This window comes from Odocoileus virginianus, chromosome 12 (assembly GCF_023699985.2).
Source record: "Odocoileus virginianus isolate 20LAN1187 ecotype Illinois chromosome 12, Ovbor_1.2, whole genome shotgun sequence".
Lineage (NCBI taxonomy): Eukaryota > Metazoa > Chordata > Mammalia > Artiodactyla > Cervidae > Odocoileus > Odocoileus virginianus.
The window spans coordinates 24,181,943-24,195,564 of NC_069685.1; the positions used below are offsets into that span (position 1 = coordinate 24,181,943).

Below are 13,622 nucleotides of genomic sequence, written 5' to 3' on the forward strand. Positions count from 1 at the left end.
AATATCCTTACCTGACTCGTGAGAAATTTGTATGCAGGTCAAGATCATCCCCAAGAAAAAGAAATGCAAAAAAGCCAAATGGCTGTCTGAGGAGGCCTTACAAACAGTTGTGAAAAGAAGAGAAGTAAAAAACAAAGAAGAAAAGGAAAGATATTCCCATTTGAATGCAGAGTTCCAAAGAATAGCAAGGAGAGATAAGAAAGCCTTCCTCAGCGATCAATGCAGAGAAATAGAGGAAAATAATAGAATGGGAAAGACTAGAGATCTCTTCAAGAAAATTAGAGATATCAAGGGAACATTTCATGCAAAGATGAGTCCAATAAAGGACAGAAATGGTATGGACATAACAGAAGCAGAAGATAGTAAGAAGAGGTGGCAAGAATACACGGAAGAACTGTACAAAAAAGATCTTCACGACCCAGATAATCACAAGGGTGTGATCACTCACCTAGAGCCAGACATCCTGGAATGTGAAGTCAAGTGGGCCTTAGGAAGCAAAATTCTGAAAGAGAGGGAATATCAGACCACCTGACCTGCCTCTTGAGAAACCTGTATGCAGGTCAAGAAGCAACAGTTAGAACCGGACATGGAACAACAGACTGGTTCCAAATAGGAAAAGGAGTTCGTTGCAATTAAAAACATGTGGTATTTCAAAGACAGCCTATTTAAATAAATGACAAGCAATAGGCTGGAAGAAATGTTTGTAAAATATATCAATTATAAATGTCTAGTATCTAGAGAATATAATGGACTTTCAAAATAGAATAATTAGAAAATATACAACAAAAATTTTAAAAGACAATTTACCCTATAAGATATAAAGGAAGTAAATTATCAGATGAAAAGATTCTTAACATCATAACTCACTTTGAAAATTCAAATATAAATGCCAATGGAATACTACTACAAACATGTTAGAGTGACTGAACTTAAAACACCCAAAAATACTTTATGTATCAAATTGTTGAAGGAAATAAAGTAGAATTCTCGTATACTGCTGATGGGAATTTTAAATAATACTGACACCTAGGACAATAATTAAGTAGTTTTTCTATAAAATTAAGTACCATATGACCCAGGTATCCCATGCCAAATTGCTTTACCTAAGAGAGATCTAGGTTAAACACATTCAGGTCTGTTCATTTGTATAACAGCTTTATTTATAACAGAAAAATTAAAAGTGACCTAAATAGCCACATCAAGAGAATAGATAAATAAATGGGGCACATATGTTTAACATACTATGTGGTAATAAACGGAAGCATTACTACTCATACCTGAAAAAATGCAGATGATTCCTAAAATAATGCTAAGTAAAGGCTACATACTCTGATGACATGCATAAAATTTTTTAAACTACAAGGACAAACATCATGCTGTAAGTTCTAAGATCTACAGTGAAAGGGAGAGTGGTAAGAAAGGGGTAAAAGAAACATTTTGAGATGATGAATGTGTTCAGTTGATCTAAATCACCAGAGAATATATATTTAGTCACTTCCTAACGTACTTTTTAACATGTGTATATATAATTGTCATTTTCATAATTTTTAAAATTTGTTTACTACTGTATTTTTTGCAGTTTGGTGCTGTATTAAGTGTTTCTTCTAGAATGATGGACATCCTTTTCTTTCAAAACATATTAGATATGTCAGATATATGCTCCTATTGCATATATGAAACCATTGTTTCATACTCTATTTTATTTGCTAATGAAATTATCCATTCCCTTTATACTGAATATTTTTGAAGGTGGACACTATGAATGGCTTATTTTTGAGGTTCTTCACTGAGCCTAGAAATCTTCAGGTAGATGATGGTTAATTATTATTTTGAATGACATGTTTCAAGTGATAAGAAATTTGAATTTTTACTTCTAAAATTAGTTAAGTAGAAATTGAATGCTACTGTGTAGGAATGTATTGTCCATGTATTTATTTAAAGGCAACCTAAATGAGGAGTCAGTTGCTAAATATTATATCTGGGTCTCTCCAAGACTCAATAATCCTTGAAGATAAATGATCTTTCGAGAAGACTAAGCTTTAAATGACATTAATCAATACATCTTTATCACATGCCAACACTTACTAAATAATAAAGTAAGCTGAGATTGTATGTGGTAAGTGGAGATTTCAAAAGAGATATTGTTAAGAACATTTAAATAAAAAAAGATATGAAACTTGAAGTTTCCTCTAACTTTACTAAGAATTTATTTTTAGTATGACTTATTTGTTAACTTCTCTGTATGTGTATAAATTCTACATGCAAAAGGAGAAATGATTTTTTCTTTTTTCTTTTTTACAAAAAGCATTAAAATCTTACAGTTTTGTCATTAACAATATAGACAATGGACATAAATGGATGGAATCAAATCATGACTCTAATTTTATCATCTGTAAAATGGGGATATTAATTAATTAATCTTATTGGATTATTTTAAAAATTAAATAATTTAGTATGCATATAAATACATAATATGTTAACTAAGACCTTAAAATCTGTATATAAGCACTGGGTTTTCATATTATATCTAATTTTAAATTTGCTTAGTATGCAATGAAATTTATTTAGTAGGTTAAACTCATATTTCTCCTTTTGTTATTATACATTTAAATTATACATTAAAAACTAACAGGCTTATCAAGTCAAAATACATAGATGTGATTGCCTGTGCTAAAACCTAAAGATATAATACTTAAAGAAAACATGGCACTCTAATCAACAAATTAGCAAACTTTTCTAAAAGATAATTGGTTTTCTTGAGAATACAACAGTCTTTGAAATATATACTACCTCTAGGAATTTGAGTTAAAGGATCTAGGAAAAATATTGAAGCGTATACTTAAACTTATCTATGTAGTGAGTCAGTGAAAGATGAAGCTGTAAAGCAAACCAATTTATGAGCAAATAAAGTGTCCATTTCTGCATTAAGATATTTCTCCTTGGTCTCAAAAGACTAAAAACAATCTAAATGATAATTGCTTCTATGCACAAGATCCCCTGCCCCCAAAATGGGTGAGTGGAAAGAGAAACCAATATTCTGTAGATAAAATACTGTTTATATATTTAGATCATTCTATCTGAATATAGGATGCACTATTTATGACTTTTCTATTTCTTTTGATCCCATTACCTAGATGTTTCTTTATACTCCATTATTAAAATTTTGTAGGATAATCTACACTATCTTAAGGGGCTTTCAGAGATTTATGTAGAGTATTAACATCAACCATCTCTTGGCTATATTAGTATGTAAACTTATATCATCAGGCCTGTTTCTTCAGCCTGTGTACTATGCAGTTTGGGGTCTTGGCACTATGCCAAATAAGGCAACTTCTTAAAGTTGGAAAGTTTTTACTTTCTGTAAGTATGATGGAACATAATTACTTAGTATCTGATGAAGGGATTAAAGAACCTGGTGCAATATTATGACTCCTAATGTCTCATTTCTGAAACTTTTTATTTTGTGCTTGTACTTATTTTTAGTATGTAAAATATGCATCCAGAGAATGCTATTCTGAAAATGGAATGATTGTTAAAGTTTTAAATTCTGATTTAAAGTGAAGAATCCCTGACCTTAAATGGCTTTCATTTACTTTGGCTTCATCTCAGGAACATATAAAGTTGGAAGGGCATCACTCCACACTTAGAAAAAGAAAAACATTCAGACAAAATTCCAGTCAGGCCCATAACTTCACTTGAACCCATCAGAGATTTGACATTTCAGAGTAACCAAGTAATCTAAGCTCTCAAGAGACATAGACTCCTGTGGAGAGGTGTAGGAAGCAAACTCTATATTAGAAGGGCAAAGGATACGGGACCCTAGGTAAGAATTGAGCTAGAATACTCAATGAATTGGCAATGACCAAGAACAGCCTGGCAAAAGAACATGAAGCTCCTGGAGGCTACAGATAGAAGGAGGAATTGCACCTTCCTTTTTATATAAATGTTCTTAACAATATCCCCTCTGAAGTCTCACTTACCACATGCATTTTCAGCTTACCTTATTTAAATCAGTGGCAGGCTATGATAGGGCCTCCCGGGTAGCTCAGCCGGTAAAGAATTCGCCTGCAATACAGGAGACCCCGGTTTGCTTCCTGGACCGGAAACGTCTGCTGGAGAAGGGATAGGCTACCTACTCCAGTGTTCTTAGGCTTCCCTGGTGGCCCAGTTGGGAAAGAATCCACCTGCAATGTGGAACATCTGGGTTTGATCCCTGGGTTGGGAAAATTCCCTGGAGAAGGGAAAGGCTACCCACTCTGGCCTGGAGAATTCCATGGACAGTATAGGCCATGAGATCTCAAAAATTTGGATACGACTGAGTGACTTTCACTTCACTTTGGGGTATGATAAGGATGCATTGCATTGATTAATGTCCTAACAATTGACTTTTACTATGACTCTTATTTGTGAAGTGTTCTGTATATAAATTCTACACGCATTCATATGCATTATTCTGATTTTTTTCTCTTCTTTCTTTTTTCTAGTTCTTTCTTTTTTACAAAAAGCATAAAAACCTTACAATTTTCTCATTAATGATATAGGCAGTGGAGATATATTGGACTAGAATATAATCATGACCCTAATATTTGTTAATTAGGTGTCCTTGAATCAGACTTGATTGAAGCAATTAAGCACGTAACAGTATTGAAGGAATAAAAAGTTGTTCAGATACATTTCATGACGGGCTGAACATGCTAGCACCTTTATGTAGAAAATAAACAAAGGTGAGAAAACAGCACAAGTTCCCACATTTTCCACATGAACTCTACAGAGATATCAGTATGGGCAACCCCAGATTTGCACACCTCACTTCCTAGTAAAACCTGTGTAGGTGATTGATTGTCCAAGGCATGGCTTTAGGAAAGACAGTTTATGTAAATAAGTTAATGTGGAGGGGCTCATTTTATTTTCTAACTTGTATGGTCTAAAATCTAATATGAGAGGAGAATTGAGTCAAAGTTCAGTACATGATGGGGGTACCCATCAAATGGTTTGTTGTTGCTATTGCTGCCAAGTCATGTATGATTTTTTTGACTCCATGACCTGTAGCATGCCAGGCTTCTCTGTCCTTCACTCTCTCCCTCACTTTGCTCAAACTCATGTCCATTGAGTCAGTGATGCCATCTCATTCTCTGTCACCCCCTTCTCCTCTTTCCCTCAATCTTTCCCAGCATCAGGGTCTTTTCCAATGAGTTGGCTCTCCCCATTAGGTGGCCAAATCATTGGAGCTTCAGCTTCAGCACCAGTCCTTCCAATGGATATCAGGGTTGATTTCCCTGAATCAAAATCAAATGGTTTCTTTTTCTCCAAATGCAGTAGCTTGCAACTGAAATCACTTTCCAATCATTTCATCAATTTCTATAATAAATACTTCATAATAGCAACAAAGTTGATAAAATTATTGCAATAGATCACAATATAATGAATAATTATTTTTTAACTTATTGGTTTATCACTAACATGAACACGAAGTACTTATAAGGTGATCTCTATGGGTATGGAGGTGACATTACAATAAATCATATGTAGTTTCTATAATGAACGTATGATACAGGGTCAGGCCATTGTCTGTGATTCTCTGAGAAGCAGTCTTTGAGAGGAATATGAAGTTATACCTTTAAACTGCTGTTTTCATAATTTAACTTTTTCATGGAATGTAGGCATGTCTTTTTCACATTCTGTTAGCATGAAGTCTGATATTCACTGGGTTTGAAAAGCATGATGCAGTTCAAAGTGACTTACTATTATCATCAAGTAATTTCCTCACCAGAGAACATTAAAACTCTTCCTTTTACATCAATTACATTTAGCTGAGTCAATAGTAAGAATTTCACATCTACCTTAACAATAAATCTGGTAAGGCCAAGTCAATGTTCTAAATGTCATGGTCACTGTAAATATACTTTTTCATGTTTTTGCATATATTCTCAGTTTTCTTTTCAGATTAGTTTATTTCCACAGAAAAAAGTTGATGTGCTTAGAATGAGCCAATGCAATAAACTGAACTGGCCCCTCTTGGTTCATAAAATATTTCCCATATCCTAAAATGGAAAAGAAATGCAAAAAGGCAAAATGGTTGTCTGGAGAGGCCTTAAAAATAGCTGTGAAAAGAGGAGAAGCAAAAGGCAAAGGAGAAAAGGAAAGATATTCCCATTTGAATGCAGAGTTCCAAAGAATAGCAAGGAGAGAAAAGAAAGTCTTCCTCAGCGATCAGTGCAAAGAAACAGAGGAAAACAACAGAATGGGAAAGACTAGAGATCTCCTCAAGAAAATTAGAGATACCAAGGGAATATTTCATGCAAAGATGGGTTTGATAAAGGACAGAAATGGTATGGACCTAACAGAAGCAGAAGATATTAAGAAGAGGTAGCAAGAATACACGGAAGAACTGTACAAAAAAGATCTTCACGATCCAGATAATCACAGTGGTGTGATCACTCACCTAGAGCCAGACATCCTGGAATGTGAAGTCAAGTGGGCCTTAGAAAGCATCACCATGAACAAAGCTAGGGGAGGTGATGGAATTCCAGTTGAGCTATTTCAAATCCTGAAAGATGATGCTGTGAAAGTGCTGCACTCAATATACCAGCAAATTTGGAAAACTCAGCAGTGACCACAGGACTGGAAAAAGTCAGTTTTCATCCAATACCAAAGAAAGCCAATCTCAAAGAATGCTCAAACTACCACACAATTGCACTCATCTCACATGCTAGTAAAGTAATGCTCAAAATTCTCCAAGCAAGACTTCAGCAATATGTGAATCACGAACTTCCAGATGTTCAAACTGGTTTTAGAAAAGGCAAAGGAAGCAGAAATCAAATTGCCAACATCCTCTGGATCATTGAAAAAGCAAGAGAGTTCCAGAAAAACATCTATTTCTGCTTTATTGACTATGCCAAAGCCTTTGACTAGGTGGATCACAATAAACTGTGGAAAATTCTGAAAGAGATGGGAATACCAGACCACCTGACCCACCTCTTAAGAAACCTATATGCAGGTCAGGAAGCAACAGTTAGAACTGGACATGGACCAACAGACTGGTTCCAAATAGGAAAAGGAGTACATCAAGGCTGTATATTGTCACTTTGCTTATTTAACTTATATTCAGAGTACATCATGAGAAATGCTGGGCTGGAGGAAGCACAAGCTGGAACCAAGATTGCTGGGAGAAATATCATAACCTCAGATATGCAGATGACACCACCCTTGTGGCAGAAAGTGAAGAGGAACTAAAGAGCCTCTTGATAAAGGTGAAAGAGGAGAGTGAAAAAGTTGGCTTAAAGCTCAACATTCAGAAAACTAAGATCATGGCATCTGGTCCCATCACTTCATGGCAAATAGATGGGGAAACAGTGGAAGCAGTGTCAGACTTTATTTTTTTGAGCTCCAAAATCACTGCAGATGGTGATTGCAGCCATGAAATTAAGATGCTTACTCCTTGGACGGGAAGTTATGACCAACCTAAATAGCATATTAAAAAGCAGAGACATGACTTTGTCAACAAAGGTTCATCTAGTCAAGGCTATAGTTTTTCCAGTGGTCGTGCATGGATGTGAGAGTTGGACTGTGAAGAAAGCTGAGCGCTGAAAATTTCATGATTTTGAACTGTGGTGTTGGAGAAGACTCTTGAGAGTCCCTTGGACTGCAAGGATCCAACCAGTCCATCCCAAAGGAGATCAGTCCTGGGTGCTCATTGGAAGGACTGACGCTGAAGCTGAAACTCCAGTACTTTGGCCACCTCATGGGAAGAGCTGACTCATTTGAAAAGACCCTAATTCTGGGAGGGATTGGGGGCAGGAGGAGAAGGGGACGACAGAGGATAAGATGGCTGAATGGCATCACTGACTCGATGGACATGAGTTTGAGTAAACTTCAGGAGTTGGTGATGGGCAGGGAGGGCTGATGTGCTGCAATTCATGGGGTCAGAAAGAGTCGGACACAACTGAGCAACTGAACTGAACTGAAAATATCAAAATACTTTAGCTGAGTGTTTTCAAAAACTATGATTTATCATGCTGCCAGGGGTGAAGAATTAGATTTCTTTTTTAAGCAGATAATAAAAATAAACTAATATTTTAAAATTAATAGTTCAAAATCCATGAAATCAAGTTTCATTTTACATTTTCTTCTATGTTATATGCATCTTTTGTATTAATAAAAATTTATATGACACACTTCTCATTCCTAGAAAGTAAAATAAAAGTTAGTCAAAATATTAAGCTTTGCTAAGGAGAAGTCATTCTAATTTGCAACAATTACCTTATGTTTAACTATAACTCCCTCCACATTCAGAAGGCCAAATGCGGTGATTATACACCACAGTGGGAAATACACTTTTTCTTTCACTCCACAGGTATTTTGTATATTTTTTTTCTTTCACCCACTTATTTATAATAGCTTTAAAGGAAGAATGGCTTCTCAGATATCAAAAAGCGGTGAAGCAGCTAACATAGAATTTCATAAGGTTTCTGCTGGGTGGCAGACCAGCAACAGCTGCATAAGTAGAAGCATTGCTGGGTGCACTTGGCCTTTATCACTAATTCCAGGGCACGGTTGTCATTGGTGCGTGGCCAGTTTTATAATCAGGAGACAACAGAGAAGCTGCATAATGATGACTTTCATGATGATTTCAGGAGATTGAAGAACTAATGGTTACTATCTTCATGGTTAATGATGAAACCGAAATGATCATGAATATTTCTAGAAATATATTTGAAATTCAAGTCTTCCTAATGAGTAAATTAAGCAATATTTGGTATTACAGAAGATAAATGAGAAATACTTTTTTAGAAATGTCTTCAAAATGAAGGAGAGTGTTGTATAGAAGATAAACAGTAAATCATATTAATAGTGGAAATAGAATCTAATCAAATGTATATATTATTTTAAATGTATTTGTGAATTTATTTTCACTGTACATAATGTACTTTTGTGGTTAAAAATAGTTCTTACATGCTACTATTGTCTTAATTTTAAAAAAGTAAATTAAATGCAATAACATTCTCACATTACATATTAAAATATTGATAATTATTAAATTATGGATTCAAGAAACATTTATTTCAATGTAAATGCCATCACAATAGATTTTTGAAAAGATTTACTTCATCAATAAAAATAGGTAATAAATTTGTATTGTACATTTAAAGTAATTATGTAAACATGTGTGTTTCAGTAAGGATATGATATTTCTTTAATGCCTTCCTATTTTGAACTATATAGTCATCATTTTTAAACTAACCTTTTTTAACTTACAAGTTTTTAAAGATTTTTTTTTGTTTGTTTATGCAATTGTTTTTATTTATTCGAGTCTAAAGATTGACTGCAGCAATTGTTGGATGGTTGATACCTTAGATTAACACTAATTATATTGCTATAAATTTGGTTCAGGGTCAGAATAAGAATCAGGAAAGAGGGAGAACAATAGCAACAAAAATCTTCAAACACTGAAATGAAGAAATACTTTTTTCCCTTGAATTAATGCTACTTTCCCATAGACTTCCCTAGACTGGTTTGCAGCCTAAAGTAAAGAAAACAAGGCTTGGGCATATGGAAGAAACCGCAGGTTAAGCTATGCTGCCAAGCAAGAGGCTAAAACCGCAATCTGAGTGTCAGTCTCAGGCACAGTCTAGGAGCACAAGCAGATTCTCAAATGTGTCCCAGAGTTCTTCCATCTTCACCTATTCAATTTCCCCTTTTCTGGCTAATTCAGGGCTGTACACAACCCCCTCGCTGCCTCTCCTGGTCACGCTGTTGTTTATAGGGAAATTGACAGGCACATGCGGCTTCTGCTTAGATGGAAAGGCAGCAAGACCAGCTGTGATCCATCTCCTCCTGAACTCCTGGACAGTCGGGTTGGCTGAGGAAGGCTTCTTCAGGCCTCCGGAAGGCCTGGAGCACCAGGAAGAACACTGCTTACCCTTGGGAAACCTGGCAACAGTTGCCTGTGATTTCTGGTGGAAATGACAAGTCAGAATCAATCCATCTCACTGGGAAAGGTCAAGAGAAAAAAAAAAAAACAAACAGCTTCCCTTCCAAAAATGGTAAAGAGGAAACGAGGAGAGAAGAAACCAAAATACTCGGAATGGCAAAATATTTAGAATGACATAAAAAGTAATATGCATAAACTTTTTTGTTATTAAATCTAACTATAAGTTTCCTAAAGTCCAGTTACCAAGTTGAATTGTGTGGGAAAGAAGAGAGAGATTGGCTGGCATTTTCAAGAGTTCACAACTTCAGGCTGAGAAGTCCTAGGTTTGCGCTGGGGGAGCCCCTTCCTGAATGAGGGCTTGGGTGGGCCAGGCTCCATGCTGGCTCCAGTCCCATTGGTCCCTGCAGAGTGAGCCTGGCCCCGTTCACTAGTGTTTCCTGGTGCATGGGATGGAGCACTCTGGTACTTGGACCAGATGAATACCATGAGCTATTTCTGTAACGACCCATGCTATCATGTCGCCCTTGGTTCGTGGGGTCACTGGACTTCGGGCCTTGTGGCCTGTAGCCTTGTCCTCCTCGTCTGTTTCCTGGCAATACCTCTCGATGAGGCTGGTAGGATCGGCCACCGGAGTTTGCTGTGGTTGTAGGAGTCTCCCCTGGTGCTGAATTTTTCTTGTTAGCACTTGTAAGGCTGGGAGCAGAGGCACAGGTGGAAGCAGCAGCAGCAGAGGTATCACACGGGTTACTCAAAGACATAGATGTAACCGAGCTACATCGAGATCGGGTGGAATAGCTGTTCTTTGGATGGGATACTTGTCCAAATGAATCAATGTTCTTCTTCAGGGTCTCTACATCACAGGTGAATCGGGCCACTCGTCCCAGATCCTCATCATATTTACGTTCACTAACAAAGTGCTTGATATCAGCTCTAAGCTCGACCAACTGCTCTTCTGACATCCGAACAGCCACATCAGTCATTTTCTTTAGAAGTTCGGCTTTCTTTTGACGGCTAAGCAAAATTTCCATTGCTTCAGCTTTCACTTTGTCCATTTCGGCAAGCAACGCCACTTCCCGATCCATTAAACAGCTCTGCAATTCGGCAAAAGCTTGTTTCATTTTCTTAATAGAAGCATCCATCTCTTCTTTAACTACAACTCGATATCGTGCAAGAGACACTGTGCAGCGCTGGAGGTCTTTCACAGATTTTTCAATATTAGAACCAAGCTTTTTGTTGGTGGAAGAGAGGGGAACATCTTCCATGCCTAGATTTGAAAGCTGAGGTCCTACAGTAGTTCTTGAGAGAGACTTGGCAGCGTTCCTATTTTGTTGAGAATTCTGAGTAGGGTGCATAGTCAAAGATCTGGACTCAAAATCAGAGACACCATTCTCCAGCATGGATCCTGTTCTATCTAGCATTTCTGATGTGGCAGACTCAGGATCCTCCAGTTCTCTGGCTTCTATTGAAAGTGTCTCCATACCTTGACTGAGTGAGTCCACAGACTCGGTATCATTGATAGCACCGTTGACATGATAACCATTAATACCACCTTTCTCTGAGGAGGGTGCAGATTGTTCCTCTTGAACGGAAACCGATTTATTGGAATCTGGGATACTGTTACTTGGTTCTGCTGCAGGTTTTGGCTTGCTTTTCTTCTTTTTGTTCTTTTTCTTGCCTGTTACTGTCCATTCTTTGAGTACTTCACTGGCACTACCTTCCATAAATGCTTGTACTGTTTTGTCCACACAATTATCAAAGTGCTGCAAAACCAGGATAATTTCATTGTTACTCTTATTGGGAACTATTGCACGCACTGCATTTATCTTTTCTTTCATGTTTTCAAAAGCTCCTCCTTGGGCCAGTACAGTATTGGATTGCAAATAAAAAATGAATCCTGATGAATCTTTCTGGTTTTGTTTCCTAGACATTTCAGGTTTCTTTAATCTCAAAAAATGCAGAAGAGAAGTATTATTTTGCCTTGTCTTGGTTCTGACTGTAGTTATCTTTGATTTAAAAGGAGTTGACCGAAGGCTGTAGTTGGAGGTGATAAATATAAAATCCTGGTTATTTGAAATCCTGTTCACTAGCCGTCAATCTCCTTTTCTTCTCTCATATCAAATTTGTGTCAAGAAATATCATTGCAGACATTCATGTCTCTTTTTCCAGGGAGATTCTATCCCAGGCCCCCACAGTCGCCGCGTTCCCCAGTTCCGGCTCTGCGTCCCGGACGCTCTGGGGCCTGAGAAGAGGAAAGGCTTTAAAGATCTTTTCATACTGTCTGCATATGTGTGACTGATGGTCTATTCATATATGGTCAAAATCCTATCACCTTCTCATAATTCTCATTAGCAGTTAGACTTCTATTACTTACAGATCCAACTAAAATTATCAATGATCTTGAGTGAGATATATAATTTGAGTTTCAGTTTTCTCAGCCCTAAATCAATGGTGTAGGAATATATGAAATTTATAGACTTTCATATTCTTAATTCTTTCCTTCTGTAATAATTTATGTCCATGAATGTCACATTGTATTAGAATTGAGGAATATGAGACCAAAAACATATATATATATATTTCTACTTTGTCATTCTATTTTGAAATTTCATATTACTATTTAAAGACTAGAAATAGACAATGTGTCTGACACAAATAAGAGGAAATTAGTTAATAATCGTAACATTTCACACAAATAAAACATGAAATTATATTATTTGAAAAAGATCCCAAGCCCCCTCTTTCTCCAACTTCATAGACACACACACGGCACACATATGCCCCACATGAATATAAACATGTGCCTTTGTATAATACATACTTCTAAGCCTGTCTTTCACTATCAGTTTTGCTTTGTGATTAAGGCAAGAATTCTAAAGTAAAAGCTAAAATATATTTTCCTTTGATCTATTTTGCTTCCATTTTTTCTTGTTCTTTGTCTCATAGTTCCTCAAGGTATAAGAATGTTAAGGGGCCATGCTGTAGGTGTTAGAAAAAAAAGAGGAGAGCTTCTGTTTTACTAACCTGAGGAAACTTAGGAATCTCTATATTTCTTCCTACAAATACTATCCAAAGCTCTCAATGTTAACTTTTGTATCAGAAATTCTTACAGCACTATTTCCAGGTATATATATTTTATCTTGATGCTATGTCTTTGCACTCTCCTTTGATTTTTCCCTCATGATTTCACAATGGTATATATTGTTTTGTAGTTTGATTTTTAAAATATAATCAAACTACTACATGTAATATGATTTTTAAAAGTATCAAATAATTACAGCTCAGTTTAATTATGAAAATGAAGACTTCCCACCATAATTATCCTCTCCCTGCATCCATATCCAGAGACAACTTTAATTATTTCTATGTCTTTACTGTTTTTTCCCCTATGACAGACTTCTAATTTTCCCTTATTACTTATTACCTATCCATTTAACGATAAGACTCTATACAAAGCTAGGAACCTTCCTCCCCAGCCTGTCTTACTGCCAGATGTGGCCTGTGATTGAATTAAAGCCAATGGTGTAAGAGTAACTTCTGGCTACAAATTTTAAAAATTAAAATAATAGTCTTCCATTGGCTTTCTTTCTTCATTCCTAGGGAAAAACAGATGTGGTATTAGTGAACCAGCTTCTATCAGGCAGGAAAACAGAGTAATAAGAATAAAGAAAACTGGGTGCCTGGGTACCATCAT

General features: G+C 36.3%; 1 pseudogene; it reads right to left on the reverse strand.

The window, feature by feature from the left end:
- Nucleotides 1-9,268: 9,268 nt before the first annotated feature.
- On the reverse strand, nucleotides 9,269-12,180 carry LOC139037744 (spermatogenesis-associated serine-rich protein 2 pseudogene; annotated as a pseudogene).
- Nucleotides 12,181-13,622: the final 1,442 nt, after the last annotated feature.